This window comes from Oratosquilla oratoria, chromosome 23, assembly GCF_046742065.1.
Source record: "Oratosquilla oratoria isolate Oo_2021 chromosome 23, ASM4674206v1, whole genome shotgun sequence".
Lineage (NCBI taxonomy): Eukaryota > Metazoa > Arthropoda > Malacostraca > Stomatopoda > Squillidae > Oratosquilla > Oratosquilla oratoria.
Window position 1 is genome coordinate 5,712,341 of NC_134799.1, and position 18,913 is coordinate 5,731,253.

Genomic DNA, 18,913 nt, shown 5'->3' on the forward strand with positions numbered 1-18,913 from the left:
TTGTACCTAAAGTTGGAGTGCGACAACATTCTGTTATTGCTCGAACTCTACAACCTACACACTAATGACCTTGCGCAGACGACCCACCTACGTGACTAGACATTCTCTTACAATCCGACATCTCATCATTCACAATTGTTTTCCTATGTCGATCTTTTAGAAAAAAAAAACCTTCATCCATCCTAGGTAGGTCTCTCTGACTCCTACTCATGCCTTAAAATAGCTGATGGTGAGGTGAGTAGGAAGAGGGAGAAGATGGGTTTGTGGGTGAGGGTGTGGTGGACAGGAAGGGGTGGTAGGCTGTATGGGAGGTTCTTGTGATTCAGGTGGGGAGAGGATGAGGGACTGACTTAGTGTTCTAGTGGCACAAATGAAGAGGAGTGTAGAAGATTGTGGAGGACACCAATTACTTACAAGCAGACAGAAAACACTGAATGGAGTTCTTCACGTGATTCAAAACATACTTGGGGCATATGCATGGGAGCAGAAATGGCGTATTAAGACCAATACTTCGAAAAAAAAAGTCTACGACCACTGCACCAAGAACAACAAATCCATCGAGGAAACTCCTCTTGAAATAAATAACACTAACATCCCAGTGAAAGATCAGGTCAATGGGTTTGGCATACTGGACACCAACCTGACCATTCGCATCTTTTCAGAGAGTAAAGGTTAAGGCTGCGCTGGGCAAGCTAAAATGCTTCAACGCCACATCAATGATCACAAAAACGATGATTGTACCTATTGCTGTTCGGACCAATACTATGTCGATCTTCTGGATCGAGCCAAAAGACGTGTTCCGCAAATGTCTACTCAAATGGAGCTTCTTCAGAATCTCTGAGTCTTTTCACCATACTACAAACATACAGCCAACACACACATCTTGACAAATTTCACACCAAGTATGAACAGCCGATACGACACATAATACCCAGACCTACTCGCATAGACTACTTGCTGTATGCACCGTACCCACCGCTATTGTGCAAAAGAAAACGTGACTAATTTGTATTTTTTTTACCCTTATCATGTTAGGTTTAGATTAATTTGTGTGCTTTATTCATCAGTATTACGTACCTTGTCTTAGAGTACTAATGCAAATAATTTCTCTTCTACTTTCAGAGGTGTTTGCTGAAGAAAGAAAATGAGTTTCCGACTCGTGTTCTTGTTATCAATGAACACATTCGTTTAGTTCTATCATGATTGGAATATCTGTGCATGTGTTATCTGACGTATAATCATGCATTTTCTCCAATTTCATTTCTATATACATTATTATCTATATTAAGGGATATCTGATCATTTGCGTATATGTTCTACCCTCACACTAACATGTGAAAAAAACAATAACATTCCCCGATGCAAACACACACAACGCACGAACATTATCACGTTGCGGTGAGATTATCCCACTCTGATCCGACCACACTGGAGAAATCATGTTTGATCAGATAGCACTGCACCTACATATTTAGGACTGGAGTGCATTGTGACGTGCGGTAGATATATTTCAGTCCCTTACACAACAATAAACGCAACACAAACCGTGGCCAAGCGTGCCCTGGTGCTCCCGTCCTCTGGACCTGCCAAGCAGTCTTCTCGCATATGAAGCGAGACAATGGCAGTAGGAGGTACAGCAGCAACTTAAAAAAGTGCTCAGCGGGACGAGGAAATGGCCTCTTTTATCTCCAAATGTAAGGGAAGAAGAGCGGTGATGATTAAGGTTCAGTGCTGTGGTGGTGTATTGGTGTAGTGGTGTGGTGTTTATGGTGTCATGTGGTGTAGTATGGGGTGGTATGCTTGGGTATTCCTTGATGTTGCATTGTGTCACTGTGGCTCAAGCTCAAATTCTTTCATAGATGATAAAAAAAACAATTACCTTTATCTAAAGATATTTAAAGCCTCTTATCCTTTGTTTCCAAGTGATGCTTCGCTACTTACTCCTTCGAGAGGTGGGGTGGGGTGGGGGGTGTTATATGCTATAAGCAGAGAGTAAGTTACATCGTATACATCCAACGCAATCCAGCAAATAGTACCATTGGGTCAGTTTCCACTGCGCCAATCCTTACATTGCCTTACTGGATGGTGACATGATCTACGCTTTGGTGATGCTTAAAGCTTATCATATGAGGCTGTAACCTACAAACCGCTTCCAGGATTATGGGGATAATGATAATGCAAAGCTGACGAACACTCCCCCCTCTACCCCACCCCACCCCATCGTCATCTGACGCAGCTTAACACTACTCCTGCCCTTGGGGTGAACGACATTGCAAAACCGACAGACATTGTCGCGGTTTCTGAAAATAAGCGTTTAATAAATTCCACGCTTATAATCTATGTCCATTAAATCGTAGACATACGAGAACGTTTCCTTTCATAACCTTTCCTGGCGATTTTATTCCGGTGATTTAGGGTCAAGAAGGAAATAGGGTAAGAATTGGTTTACCAAAAGAGAAGTTAACGAATGGGAGAGTCTTAGAGGGGGTTTACACGGTTCGACAGACACGTGTTTAAAGTGATGTGTGAACGGGGTATTTGGTTGTCGAACACATTGGTTAAATCCCAAATACCCCGTTCACACATCACGTGTCTGTCGAACCGCGTTCGACGTACCGTTTGACCATGTAAACCCCCTCTTAGTTACCATGTCGTGAGCGCTGAAAATATTGATATCTTAAGAGAATTTTTTTATAACTTTATATATGGGAGACATAGGTGGTCATGGGCATGAAACTGCCTAGTGTAGGCCTTATGGTTTCTTGCAATGTCCTCCATTCTTATGTTCTTACGAAGGAAAAGAACATATTCTTTAAACCTATCTCGATTGTCGTGAGGGGGATTTTGTTCAACCAAAGGAAGCCCCAATGTTTCATGGCTAAGGGGATTTTGAAAGGAATAAGTGTTTTTGCCACGAATGTCAACCATCTTAGTTTGAGAGGAGTGATGACTTTGTTGACATTGAGCTGCTCCGTGGGAAGGTTTCCATAATAATACTAGACATTACCGAGGACGGGCATGATATTGGAACACTACAATCTGACAGAGGTGATTCATGAAAAAAAAAAAAAAAAAAAAAGAAGATACATGACGTCTACTGCCGACAAATCCACCCTCCCATTCAATTTCATTTTTTACGAGAACCCAAATACTATAAATAGGAAAGAATAACATCAAGGAACGCTAAATGTAAGGATCAATACAAGAACTAAAGTATTACACAACAGACCACACAAAGTCACTAATTATAGTCCGTCTTCTCTGGTAAGGCAAGTAAAAATCGCTGCCTTGCACTTAGCGGGTTTCAGCACACCCGAAGCGCACACAGCTGCTGTGTGTGTGTGTGTGTGTGTGTGTGTGTGTGTGTGTGTGTGTGTGTGTGTGTGTGTGTGTGTGCGTGTGTGTGTATTTACCTAGTTTTTATTTTGCGGAAGGAGAGCTATGCTCGTAGTGACCCGCTGTTGTATTTTTCCGCATCCATTTTTTTCTTATAGTCATGTATAGTTTTAGCGCTCAACGTTTCCTCTTTCAGTTTGTTCCAGATATAAAATAATTCCGACAGTCGTCCCCGGACTCGAACCGAGGCTTGCATGAAGCAAAGCCGACGCTCTACCGACTGAGCTACCGAGACTCAAATGTGTGTGTGTGTGTGTGTGTGTGTGTGTGTGTGTGTGTGTGTGTGTGTGTGTGTGTGTGTGTGTGTGTGTGGTGTGTGTGTGTACGTGTGTGCGCGGTCATTTAGTTGTAGTGTACAAGAGAAAACCAAGGGATGTTGTCCTACCCACCATCTACTTTCGTCCATCCACATGGACATTTCCTGCCCAGAACATCTCATCACTTGAGCGGTGCCGTCTCTCCCTCTCTCCCATCCTCTCTCTCTCTCTCCCATCCTCTCTCTCTCTCTCTCCCATCCTCTCTTTCTATCTACCTGTGTGTATGTGGGAGTTACATCTAATTATATTTACCTAACTGTATTTACCAAATTGTAGTATACAAAAATGGAGCTATACTCGTGGGGTCCTGTCCTTTATCCCCTAATCATCACGCGTGTGTGCGTGTGTGCGCGAGCGTGCATGTGCGTGTGTGCGTGAGCGTGCATGTGCGTGTGTGCGTGTATGTATGTGCGTGCGTGTGTGTATGACAAGGCACTAAACATCCCTAACGGTGGCTTCCACATCTTCCGCTTCAGTGCTTCAGGCAACTCCTTCAGCCTCAACTGACCGTGACGAATATGTGACACTTCAGAGACTTCATTCTGTCTCTTGCCAGTCGATTCTATTCAGACCGAAAGATCCTCTCAACGTTTATTGGTTCACAAGGGCTTCGGTGTTCGAATCCCGCCCAGGGTTTAAATAATTTCTGTATCGCTGCGCTGCGAGTCGTTACTCCAACACTTGTGGGAGGGGAGTTGCGTATGTGAGTGTGTGTGTGTGTAAGGTCACAGCACTACCCATAGATCGGCCATATATGAACTCTGAGCTCTCTGCCGGGAGGGAAATAACTGTCGATCACGAGTCCAACACGTGGTCCAAGACAATGGTGAATCACACAGAATCTCTTACCTATTAAACACGGAATCGGAAACAGTTACTGTTACTACATGGCATAAGATACAGTTACTATTACTACATACATTAGAAACTCTGTTGCTATGACTACACGAACACAGAGATAATCTTATTACTGATGCAAATACCATGAAGAGATTATCGGCCAATAACGCTTATACGGGGGCGGGGGGGGGGGGGTAGCTGAATTAAATCGCCTACCGGCACTTTGATGACGAATCTCCAGAGTTCCCGAAAACGGGAATTTGCACCAGGATGCAATGAGCTTTCGTATATGATCGGACTCGAACCCGGGACCATGAAGTACGAGGCAATACAGAAACCAACAGGCCACAGCGACACACACACACACACACACACACACACATGCGCGCGCGCAGTTATTAGTCTCCGACTGACACTACAGCGGTCCGGGTTCGAATCTTGCCCAGGGCTGAAATAATTTCAGTATCGCTGCGCTTCGAGTCGTTACTCCAACTCTCGTGGGCGGGGAGTTGGGGGGGGGGTCTGCGTGTAAGGTCATAGCATTACCCATAGATCGGTCCTTCGAGCTCTGAGCTCTCTTCTGGGAGAGAAATAGCTGTCGTTCACGAGTCCAGCACGTGATCCAAAGACCAAGTGAATACACACAGAGGGACAAGCTCGAGTGGGTACACTTAACGTACACACACATAGGAGACGGGACCTAACGAGTGCTGCTCCTTTCCTGTATACTATAATTAGGTAAACACACACACACACACACACACACACACATCCACGTGTGTCCCGGATCTCATGCCCGTGTGTGTTAATTTGTTTGGATCGATTCGGTCTGTTGTATATCTGTACGTCTTCTTCTTCCTCTTCGTCTTACCCCTATTCTCTTTCTTCTTCTACCTTTTCCACTTCTAAACCTTCTTCCTCCTGTTTCTGCCTCTTCCCGTATGAATAAACGGTCATTTGATCTCTTCTGTCTTTATTCCTGTAACAGCTTTGGACGTACTGCACCCCAGTGATGTGATTAGAAGGCCCTTTGTCCGCCGGTGGTTGCTGAAGGTCGAAGGTATAGGGAACCTATGTACGTGAGCGACGATATAGAGAGCCCCTGGGCCAAGATAGTCGCGGTGTCCGTTATCAGTTCGGGCCCTGACCGACAACATCGATGGTAACGTCCGAGTGACTGAGTGAGTGTACTTCTTTATACAAGGGCCCTTCCCTTTCCCTTGTCGCCAGGGCCCCTTCCCTTGTCGCCAGGGCCCCTTCCCATGTCGCCAGGGCCCCCTTCTCTTATCGCCAGGGCCCCCTTCCCTTGTCGCTAGGGCCCCCTTCCCTTGTCGCCAGGGCCCCCTTCTCTTGTCGCCAGGCCCCCTTCCCTTGTCGCCAGGGCCCCCTTCCCTTGTCGCCAGGGCTATGTTGCTTGTCTCAGTGGGACTCCACAAAGAAAAGATTTAGGGAACTTTATTAATTCGCTCTGGTTGGCACCAGACGATCTTATTTATCGAAGAGTTAAACCACGACTTCAAAAGCTGCTCGGCGCCAAAAACAGTTCCGTTGATTATAACATTTAATAGTTGTTATGAATGTTGAGGGGTAAGGTAGCGAGGGAGAGGGAGGGGGGGAGGAGGGATAGGGGGAAGGGAGAGGAGGGGAGTCGTCTTATCACCTCCCATTTCCTCCCGACGATCCCCAAGCCGCCGCCGCAGCCGCAGCCGCCGCCGCCGCCGCCGCGGTAATACGCTAGGCTTCGCCGAGGCCTGCCATGACTCAATGGTAGCGCGCGCGTCTGGTAACCGCGTGGGGGATTTCGGGCGTGTGTTCGCATCCTGCCCATGGCGCAGAGGTTAGGAGGGGGTATTCACTCTGGTGAATGGCCCCCCAAACGCAGCTCACTTCGGACTCTTCCGAGGCGACCTTGGCCTCCTCCGGGTATCGTGACTTCAGTAGGATCATACCATGGAGACCGTCTCTTCAGCGTTTATGTATCAAATGTTCCGGATCACCTGTAAGGTAAGTCAGGACGGGTTCGAGCCCCGCAAACCACAAAGGAATAAATAGGTTTCGCCCTCGAGCAAGCCGTGTGGGTCCCTCACCTCGCTTCTGTATCAAAATCGTTCCTCACAGATATTACCCTGAAGATGTCTACATGACGGAAACGTTCCGTCTATGTATTACTTTCTTTTCCCTGCAATTTGCCGAACTTACATGATGCATGTATACATACTACATACATACATAACTACATACACATACCCACACTGTAAACTCATTTAAGATGAAAAAAAATACAGTAAAAAGAAGAAACGGATAATTCGTGCGAACAAGGAAAATCCCGTCAATCACCTCCAAGACGAAGTCAGGCGAGGAGCCTACTGAAGGAGAGGAACCCGAACCAAGAACGAAGTACAGCTACTGAAGAAGGAGAAGCTGTCATTAGTGCAATAGGGCATCTCCCGGATACAATCATAATCAATGGCGAGGACGGAATATAGAATTCCCTTCATTGTCTTGTGTATACAATTATCTGGAAAAGGATTGTAAGATTCAGGTTCATCGGTGCGTGTATTTTGTTTCTTTTGGAGATGTTCTGTGCTTTGTGCACCGTGTATGTGTGTGTGTGTGTGTGTGCGTGTGTGTGCATGTGCGTGTGTACATCCTCGCGTGCATGTAAAAAAGAACATGATGCATAAAATAACTTACACAAATACTGACATATTACAAAACCTGTACCTACCAATAACGATCCTACAGTTAAAGTAGCTCCAACCTTGACCCTAACTACTTAGACAGCATTCAGTTACTCCTACAATAAACAAGTCTTATTATTCAAGCCTCCTTCTTCTTCTGGGTTAATCCAACTAACCTAATACTTATAGTAACCCATTTACTTCGAAAGCTACTTCACCTCCCTCACATAATCTATTCAGACAAACCCCAAACTTTCCTATTCTGCTCAGGGGGGACAAGAACGGGGTCACGGTCTACCAGGGACCCTTCCCATCCAGTGTCCGCCTCTTCGGCTGCACAAACCCCCCCTGAAGACTTTAACCATAATCAAATATATGATGGTCGCCATCGCGGCGAAGACATGACCAGTATAATACACAATCATTCATCTTTTTAACTGTTGTTGATTTGTGCATATACGCGAAGCAGTGAGGCACCGTTACCACTGCGCCACGAGCAAAGTCTTCAAGATTCACTTGGGCTCAGACCCCGGAAGGAGCCAGCGCTGAATTATTTCGGCAAATTCTTTACTTTTCTCATAAAATAACAAAATGTGAATTACCGACTCTGGCGTTGAAAAATTTCGGGCTGAAGTTATGTGTGTGTGTGTGTGTGTGTGTGTGTGTGTGTGTGTGTGTGTGTGTGTGTGTGTGTGTGTGTGTGTGTATGTGTATATGTGTGTGTGCGCGTGTATCACCTTTTGTAATTTAAAGGATTAAACCGTCTTCATCGTATCTTGATTTTCTAAGCTCAAAATGACTTCAATCTAACTCTTGGAATCTTGTGTGTGTGTGTGTGTGTGTGTGTGTGTGTGTGTGTGTGTGTGTGTGTGTGTGTGTGTGTGTGTGTGTGTGTGTGTGTGTGTGTGTGTGACGTGAGAAGTTTAAGTATATGTATGGTTTTGTAAGCGCATTATCTTTTGGTACAGACTAGTTGTGTCTTCACCCATAACGTCGTGTATATGCGCGCGCGCACGCGTATGTGTAAGTGCGTGCGTGTGTCTGTCTGTGTGTGTGTGTGTGTGTGTGTGTGTGTGTGTGTGTGTGTGTGTGTGTGTGTGTGTGTGTGTGTGTGTGTGTGTGTGTGTATGACGTGAGAAGTTTAAGTATATGTATGGTTTTGTAAGCGCATTATCTTTTGGTACAGACTAGTTGTGTCTTCACCCATAACGTCGTGTATATGCGCGCGCGCACGCGTATGTGTAAGTGCGTGCGTGTGTCTGTCTGTCTGTGTGTGTGTGTGTGTGTGTGTGTGTGTGTGTGTGTGTGTGTGTGTGTGTGTGTGTGTGTGTGTGTGTGTGTGTGTGTGTGTGTGTGTGTGTGTGTAATTCCGTTACCTGTCTCACCAGAGGATTATCAACAGTTTTTTCAGCTTCCCTTGTCAACAGGAGTTATGTAATTCTGCGTGATGCAGTCTTTCAAGACTAAGAGAGAGAGAGAGAGAGAGAGAGAGAGAGAGAGAGATTGATGAACGCCAACGCGGGATTCGAACTTATGAACTCTCATTCGAGAGGGTAACAGATGTCGATCACAAACCCAACACGTGATTCAAGGCCAATGTGGTGAATCACATGCGTGTAGTGTGCAGTATATTTTATGATTATGTTTGTATATGTTACCTGATTAGATAATAATTTTAATTTAATTTTATTTATTTTGTTATTTTTATTATTTTTTTTTTTTCTTGAAATTTATTAACTATTTACTCAATCATAGCGCCTGCTTTAAAAAGACAAACATTCCATCAATTCAGCAAATTTCCACCACTTTTCACGCCAAAATACGACGCTTCCAGCAAATGAACAACACGATTGGCGTGTTCATTTTTTTCCTGTGAGTATCATTCATGACTTCCTACTTCAAAATTCGAGTATCATTTACGAAAAGTTCTCTTCAATTTGACTGATGCCAGGCTAGTCTATTCATCTGATAAAAAAATAAAATAAAAAATAAAATAAATAAAATAAAATAAATTCTGACAATATTTTTTTAAAGAACTACTATACAACCCTGGAATCACACAAAACCATCGTATGATTTACCGTGAAACTTTCGCATTCCACCTTTCGAATTTCTGTTCACTAAATAAGCGTAAGTCAAGCTAACGATACGCAATATGAAAACATAAATACTGTATACACTGCACAGTAAATATTTCGTATTTCTATGGAGCAAAATTGTATAATGTTAGCTTGAGTTCCAGAGTAATTTAGTGAGGAGAAATTCCAGGCCTGGAATACTAACGTTTCATGGTATTCCAGTGGAAGTTGTGTGTTTCCAGACCCGGTACCTAACTACAGAAGAGAAAACAACAGGGCTTAACATATGCCGTACAGAAACATAGTCCCCGAGGCTAAAAAAAGAATAAAATACAACCTCAGCTATATTCTTGACGAGAATAACAGAAAAAAATAAGAGAAAAATAAACTCAAAGGAAACATAAATCCATCACAACAAGAAAAAGAAATATGACAACGACCAACCACAGACATCACAAATCAAAGCTTATAAAAAGGAAAATGGGAACATGGCAAACAATCCATCGACGTAAAGATTAAGAATAAGTAAATGTGGGGAAAAACACATCCAACCATGAAGCAGTAATTACCACCCAGAATAGAAATCCCATCGTCAACGACATAAACAAACACTTCTCCGAAACAAGCTTCAAACCCACAGTCCCCAAAAACAAAAAGATAACACAACAAACAAAAAAAAAAAACAAACAAAAAATCAGAAGGTACCCAAGTAAAAATATACATGAAAATAAGAAAATGAAAAAAATCATACGTCAATCGCGAAGACAAGATATCACACTACCACTTAAAATATTTTGGCGGTACTGCAACTCAAACCAAGCATGAACCAATGATCCGGAAAATAACACAAATAATTCCCATCCTAAAACCAAACAAATGATCAGTAGATTCAGTATTCTGTAGACCCATCTCTCCCCTATCCAAATTAATGGGAAGACTGATTTCGGGAAGAATTAAAACTCAACTACCAACCTCACCAAACCCACGGACTCACAGAAGGCCACTCCACGATTACATCGTTCACAAGCATCACACAAGAACTTGAGAATATCAACAAGAAAGAATCCCCAGGTAGAACAGTAATGGTAGCAATAGACATGAACAATCACTGACGCAGTCCCTAGACATAGTCCATCAAAAATTAGAAATAAAAATAAATACATAAAATCATTCTGACAGGCACCCATTACAAAGACAAAAAAGACGAATGACAAATGTCTTATCTGTCAAGAGAAGACAGCATATCACAACATCCATCTGTCGGGGATCAAGAGAAGGTACAACGTAGTCCCCCAAGGATCTTCTTTGAGCAACATCTTTACCCTAACCCCAGAGCACAGCATCAAAGGTAACTCATAATGTATGACCTAACCATCATAGCCCAGTACAAAGCGGTTAAAAAAAATAATAAATAAATAAATAAATACCTTGACAAGATAGAACTGTGGCCGAGATAAAGCAGAATGGCAGCTTTTACCTAAAAAAATAATAAATAAATAAAAAAAATTGTAATATTATTTACTCGAGATGACCATGAATTACAGAAACATTCGAAAGACAAACTGAGTGGTCAGCTTCTGTCACTACCCTGGGCCACATTTTTTGATAAACATTTGTCCTTTAGTTCACACATCATGGACCTCACTGCAAAAAAACAAACAAGAAATTGAACAGATTTTACAAGCAACTAATAAGAAACATACCTGACTATGTTACCATAACACGGTTCCCAACAATCAAGAAAACAAGCAAAGATATCCTACAGACGACACAAATTGAAACATTATGAACAAAAAACAGGATGTGCCGAAGCCACCGCAATAAACCGTCTACACACACAAACCAAATTTCCCCACAAAATAGTTTACAAAAATGAGAGGCACACAATTCTACACATACCCTCAACCCAACCCATTCTTTCCATCACAACACGCATAACCATTCGGACGAAAAATCAATATTACATGAAAATCGAACTTCCATTACTATCCCAAAAGACGTGCATACAAAAAAATAAAAAAAAAAATAAAAGAAAAAAAAAATACACTCCCAGATCTCATGGTAAACACTCCAAGACCATCCCCCGAAATCCAATACTCCCCTAAACTCCCCTCCAGACCTTACCCCTCCCAAGAAACCACACTCACTCGACTAACAGGAACCACACAAGCTTGACTCCGTTCAGGTCAACACCCAGTACTGACCTATCCACAGACTCCATTTCCCCCTTTTATCTCGCAGAAGTCAGAGAACATCTCATCCTTCACTGCCCTGCTCCCTCAACCTACCTAGACAGAACCACATGTCCTTCTTGAGTGACAAGTGGGACAAAGCGAGGGCTCAGGGGGCCGTGGGCCTTCTGCAGGAGAGACCTGGGGCAACGGATTGATTGACTGACAATACGTTCATCTACGTGGCATATTTCCCCCTTCAGAAATGGAGACACAGACACGTGGAAGGTCCTCACAGACTCTCTCTTGTTGGGTGACTGATCTCCGCCTTTCAGAAAATATTTTTAACCAATCAGTACAAGAAGGAGTGGGGGTCGATTTTACAACGTGTCTTGATCCTTTCGCAAGAGTGTTTTGTAATACTGCAAAAAGGAGAAATGGTAACAAGATTTACGCAGGTTTAGATTGATTGGGTCTCAGTGAAAAAGAAATCTGGAAGATGGAATCACACACACACACACACACACACACACACACACACACACACACACACACACACACACACACACACACACACACACACACACACACACACACACACACACACACATGGCGCTGTGGTTAGAGCTCTGGCCTGCCACTACGGAGGTCCGGGTTCGACTCTCGCCCGGGGCTGAAATAATATCAGTATCGCAGCGCTGAGGGGTGTTACTCCAACTCTCGTGGGCGGGGAGTTGAGGGTGTGTGTGTGTGCAAGGTCATAGCATTACCCATAGATCGGACTTACGAGCTCTGAGCTCTCTTCCAGGAGGGAAATAGCTATCGATCACGAGTCCAACACGTGATCCAAAGACCAAGTGAATACACACACACACACACACACACACACACACACACCAGGAGGTAACGTCCTAATATATAAGACCCTCTGAGGTGTGTAAAAGTATCTAGAAAGAAATCCTTACATTGTCTTTACTTTTGTCAGTAACTGACGACTTCGGCACGGCAACGCACTGTCCAGATTTGATTTTTAAATGTCCATTCTATTCAGCTGTAGGAAAGGTGAAGAAAGGTCCCTCTGGTGAAGGATTTGGATAACATCCGCAATTTATTGAACTATTTATTTGTTTATTTATTTATTTATTTATTTATTTATTTTATTTATCTATTTATATTTATTTAATCTATTTCTATCTATTTATTATTTTCTATTTATTAATATTATTATTTTCATTTGTTTATTCATATTTTTTTTTTACCAGAGGAGGCCCATTTTCTATGGATATCAAATTTTTAATATTCAGAACAAAAAGTTTTCAAATCTAGACACGACCGAATACCAGAAGTACCTTCAAGTGTTCTTATATATTTTTTCGAATATTGAACATTTACGAATTTCGGAAATTCTCTATTGAGAAACATCTAAATGCGGTTCCATTCTTAAGATACAAGTGAAAATTATAAATATTTGCCTTCAAGACATCGATTTAATAAACACACACACACACACACACACACACACACACACACACACACACACACACACACACACACACACACACACACACGAAACGCCTGTTCAAAAATTAAGAATTAACTACCGTGCCAAAACTGATTCTTTTCTGATGATTTTTTTTTTTTTATAAAATTCGTATTTATTCTAACTGCCGTCAGGCAATTTTATTGTTTAGAAAATAATAAAACACCACAATGAGGAAGACGCCATTAATGCTTATACTTGAAATTCAATCATTATCTACCTACGATCATCTACCCAAACTCTTTATTATGACAGTATCTTTCAATAAATTCCATCATGATTAATACCAATTGATATCAGTCAGACTCCACATGGTTCCTCGTCTAACTTCATCAACTAAATAAAATCATCTAGCGACAGCCTTAAACAAATGTGTAAAGGGAGAGGGGGAGGGATAGGAGGCGGGAGGAGGTGTCAATGTAATTAAAGGGATTTAAGGGGATTTAAGGGGAACACCAAGCTATCGCCTGTCACTTCGATTTGTAGTTCCACTCGCTCGATTTTTTTTCACTTCTTGAAGTGAACGGTATTTCGGGGCTTCGGTAAACACAATTACTTAAACTCCTTTAACACAAGGAGATTAGTGTATCCGTGGATGGAGAGGAGGAAGCCCTCGCCTCAGATGAATAAAATCACCTGGCGACCCGTAGAATAAAAACAAGCCATAAACATGAAGGGAAGCTTTCCTCAGTTCACTAACTTTCCTCTTGTGTACGAAACCAATGGTTCAGTCAAATGCTTAAGTAGTTCTAGAACTAACTCTTCTAGTGCATATGGGAAGTTCCTAGAATGAATTAAATCGCCTCCAGACGTGAATAGTAGCGAAAGGGATAGTTGTGGTTACTATCAGGCTAGTTCGTTTACCTTCCTAGTATTAAATCTAACTAGAATGACCACTCGCGTTCCCGGTAATAATTGTCCTTTAATTCTGGCTTCCTCTGGGTTATTTAACTCACCCATGTGGCAACTCCAACATCAGGGAGTAAAGTGGAGAGTCTTCTTATTACAAAACTTCTCTGTCAACGACTCTTTCGTCCAACGTCATCTTCTCATCTCTCGGGGCCCTCACTACTTCTAAATACCTTTTCTCCTCCTCCTCCTCCCTCTCCTTCCCTTTTTAACAAATATCTCTTCCCCTCTTCTCTTCCCCCTACTTCCTCCCCGTCCGCCTCCTTCCCCCCCCCCACACTCCCCTCCCGCACACTCCACCCCCACCCCCACTCCCAACTCAGCTGGTCTTACCTCGTCACGTGGCCTTGGAGCCCAGTAGCTGCCGCCGTCGAGACGTGCTCCTCACTTCCTCTTCCGATTTCCTTCTCCTCGAGGTCTCTCTCTTCCTTGGCTTTGAACGACCCACCTCCTCTCCTCCACCTCCACCACCACCACCCCCTCCTCTTCAGGTGGATCCTTCAGGGTCTTCCTTGTTCGAGGTTCTTCTCTTGGTTCGTCGTCCTCCTCCTCCTTCGGCCGCGCGCCCAGGACCGTGCCTGCACTGCGCTTGGGCGGCTCACTCGGCCCGTATTCCTCTTCTCTCTGTGTGACGTCGAGCGAGCTCAGGTACCACTGCTCTCTCCCTCCCTCTCTCTCTCTCTCTCTCTCCCTCTCTCTCTCGTTCTCTCTCTCTCCCGCTTGTCCGATTCGTCGCCTCTTCTCTCGGTGTTGGCGAAGCTAGTAGCTATGCAGCTGCTGTGGCACCTTTCCTGATGTTCTCTCCCTCTCTCGCCTCCAATTGGGTTCCTCCTCTCTCCAGTCGTCTCCCTCTTGCCTCCTCCCACCGAGGACTCTCATGTGCTCCTACAGACACTCTGAGCCCCGGGTCAGTGTCGCATGGCATACGAAGTCCTTTCCTCGACTCAGACTCTTCCGGGAGGGTGTTCTCTCTCTCTCTCTCTCTTCCTTCTTCTCTCTCTCTCTCTCTCCTCCTGGTCGCCTTCCACCCTCTTCGTCCGGGCACTGTCCCCTCACCTCCTCCTCCTCTCCCCTCACCGTCCTCCACCACGCCTAGCTTTCCTCTCGATCGTCCAGGTAACCGTGTTAGGCCCACGTGTTCTCTCCCGCGCGACTGCTTTGCCTGTTCTTGTGCGGAGTGTCCGCAAGCTCCTGGTGCCGGGGATGATCTGGACGGGTCCGGATGTCCCCCGAAGGCATTCGTTTCACAGACACACCCGGAACAGTTCCTCTTTGACGTCCTCTTGTCGTCTTTGGTAAACCTTCGTTGTGCCTTGGACTAAGACACTCGAATGTTATTATTATGACTATTATCACCTTTGCTTTTTTATTATGGATTGTGCGCGTGTGTGTGTGTGTGTCTTACAAATGGTATAGTTTAGGTTCGTCTTATGCTTTGTATTATGTTTTTATTTTCATGTTTTACGTTTGTTGACTTGTCTATTATTATTATTATTATTATTATTATTACTATTATGCCTTTGCTTTATGCACTGGAATGCTCGTTCAGTGCACTCTGGACCGACCGGGTCGTTGAATTTAATGTCACATTTCTCATTACTTCGTTACACTTCCATTCTCTCTCTCTCTCTCTCTCCCTCACACGTGAGCAAGGGTGGAGAGACGGCGCACACGAAGGTTGCAATCGATTCCGGTTGCGGGGGAGGTTGTGGGTCCTGAAGGTGCTGCTGCTGGTGATGAGGACGGGTGCTGACGAGTCTACGTGTCACTGATGGCACCTACCTGCACGTGTGTGTACTTGCTTGTGCATGTGTGTGTGTACGTGTACGTGTGTGTGTTCGTGTGTGTGTACGTGTGTGTGTGTGTGTTGACCAGAGTTAATTAATGATAAATTACCCCAGTTTGTGGTAGTGGGTCCTTCGGATAGGAACTACTAGTTGGTTGGTTGGTTGAGCGACTGCTACTGAAGCAGAGTCCAGGACATAAGAGAACAGTCAATGACGACGACGACGACGGCGACGACGTCGATGTCGTCTCTTGCCAGTAACTTCGTTTCTGCTTGCGTGACGATGCTACGTCACCCTTAAGGACGAGGCTGCTGCTTTGAACATCGTTCCTCGATGCGGCGCATGGGATCAAGTACGACTTGAACGTGCCACAGAACCTGGTCCTCGGAGAGGCGTTTTTCGAGTATCAGCCACGGCGATGGCGACGCTGACGGAGACGACGGCGAAGACGACAACGAGTCCCACCTCAAACTCGAGGGCCGACCTCCTTCTTCCTTGACGAAACCACGAGGTCTTGAGAACTCCAAGGGCGCTCCTCGATGTCCTCTGTCCCGTGAGGGAGTCCAACAACGACAACAACAATAAGATCGACGAGGACACACGAGCACTACGACAACGCAAGTCCACCTCGCGCGCTAAATGACGAAGTCCCACACCCGTCAGCCACTCCTTCAGGAGTCGCCGTATAGCTCCTGTGCAGAAGATCCGGGGCAGGTCTTGATGGACTTCGAACAGGTTGGGTACCCGAGTGAGGGTAGTAGTGATCGTAGTAACAGCAGTAGTCGTAGTAGACGAATTCTTATAGGCCCCAGGTTCCTACTGCAGCAGGAACTAGGGTGTCAGGTAGTGATGGGGTGCGTGTGTGTATGGGGAAGGAGTGGGGGGGGGAGTTCTGTACTGGAGGGCGCAGACCCTATCAAGGGAAGCTACGGCCCGTGGCCTGACGAAGCGACGAGGACGGGGCTACCTGCAGCAGCCTTGGCTCTAGCTTGACGCCAGTCACACACACACACCGCAGACGGACTACCGCGACGCACACACACACGCCGCACGCACGCACACACCAACTCAGGCGCGCGATGCCACTGCACTGATCGGTGGTGCCGTGCCTGTGCCGCACACACGAGGCCTGGCGCTCTCTCTCTCGCTCTCGCTCGCTCTCTCTCACTCACCACACCTCGTGCCACCTCTCCCGCACCCCTCCACCCACTCACCCACTCACTCTTTCTCTCAATCCTTCGCTCTTTTTCTTTTTATTCTCTACTTCCCTATTCTCCTTTCTCTCTCAACATAAATCTTTTACTCTTCTGACTATTTTGCTCTCCTCCTCCTCCTCTCGCTCTCCCTCTTCCTTATTTCCCTCCTGCTCTCTCTCTCTCTTCCTCCACCTCCTCCTCCACGCATTCCTGTCCTCCCAAGGTTCTCCTCGAGCTGTGCATGGGGCCTCCAAGTCACGGGCCGGGACGACAATTTCGAAGCTAGTGAAGAATGTGTCCAACCTAGTCTGGGTATTCTCTATCTCCCTCTCTCTTTCTCTTTCCCTCTCTCTCTTTCTTTCTCTCTCTCTCTCTCTTCCTCTCTCTCTCTCTCTCTTCCTCTCTCTCTCTCTCTCTCTCTCTCTCTCTCTCTCTCTCTCTCTCTCTCTTCCTCTCTCTCTCTCTCTCTCTCTCTCTCTCTTTCTTTCTTTCTCTCTCTAGCGTTAATTTGGGCAAACAGCACGTGCAGCAGAGTTCACCGAAAAAATAAATACATAAGTAGATAAATAATGATGATAATAATAATAATAATAATAATAACAATAATAATGATGAAAATAATATTAATAATACTGATAATAATATAGTAATAATAATGATGATAATGATAGTAATAATAATAATAATCATAATAAATAATTATAATAACAAAAATAATCATAATAATAGTAACAATATCGATAATAATAATATCAATAATTATAATAATAATAATAATAATAATACCAACAATACAAACACATACATATAACAAAGGCCTTTTTCCCCCTTACAAGGGAGGTAGCCAAAGTCAAAAGGCATAGTTCCACTCCCACCCATTTCATCCCCACATACTCCACTCCCATTCACCACCCCTCCCTCCCTCTTTTCTTGGCTCCTCCGAGGTACAACAAGATGAATGAAATAGCCTGGCGACAGACATAATAAAAGTAAAAGTATTACTCGTTACGGAAGGGACTGTGAGACAGCCCATGCATTGCCTCTGACTGCCGAGAGAAGTATTTCATAAGTGAATAAAATCACCTGACGGCAAATAAGGTACAGTTCCTGTTAGAGCATCATTAGTGAGGTAAAAGTGTATGTCATGGTAAGCATAGCACAGTATATAAGCATGACAGAACTCTTGAATCAGCCCTGCATACTCCCTGGTCAATAAACAGATAAATAAATATATAGATAAATAGATAAATAAAAAAAAAAAAAAAGTTACGGAAAAATTCAGCAAACGAAACTGGGGCAATACAGACCACTTAAGTCAAATAACTTTTTTCTCAACAGCCCTTTGATAATATATCAATTTATCAGCATACATGTGATCATAAGCGAACGTTGTCTTTTGGAAAGCGTATTTCATGCTGCAATAACCCGCCATCAATGGGCACCAGCGTTTCTATACTCGAGGACACTTCTGTTCCGAAGCGGCGACAGGGGAGACTTTTAAGGAGGGTAACATCTATTAGAGTTAGCGGACGTTGAAAGTGAGAGGAGGTTCATTTTCAATAACTAAAGACCATTGCGTACCTCTGGTCCGTAGAGGTGTCATTAATCTCACCATCACCCTCGAGCAGGTTGTACTTCATACAGTGTTTATTACTGAGAGAGTGTGGGTTTCCAGTACGTAAAAATGGAGAAAACAGTTATCATTCTTTAACCGTAAAAGTGGACGTCAAAGAGGATCACCTCCCTAGCGCTTGTCTTTCATACCCCGTCAACATCCTCACCGTCATCTGAAGGTGTAACCCCGAGGGGCTGGCACTCGGTCTCCGGACTGAGGCTAAGATCTCTCATTATTGGTTTTGACCGCATTTCCTCTATCGTTTCACACAGAGAGTACACACTCGCTAACTATTCCCTTTACTACTAATACTACTACTACTACTACTACCACCTCTACTACTACAACCCGACATCACAGAAACACTCCCACAGTAATACAAT

General features: G+C 44.3%; 1 protein-coding gene across 2 annotated transcripts in view; it reads right to left on the minus strand.

Moving 5' to 3' along the window:
• LOC143037913 (ecdysone-induced protein 78C-like) overlaps nt 1-16,866 on the minus strand; it is a 416,501-nt gene extending 399,635 nt beyond the window's left edge. The window contains exon 1 of one of the 2 annotated variants that reach the window (XM_076206575.1): nt 14,266-16,866. The gene's annotated coding sequence lies outside the window, so the exon portion shown is untranslated. The remainder of the gene's footprint in view (nt 1-14,265) is intronic. The other variant, XM_076206576.1, reaches the window with a different exon arrangement.
• Between the last annotated feature and the right edge of the window lie 2,047 nt (nt 16,867-18,913).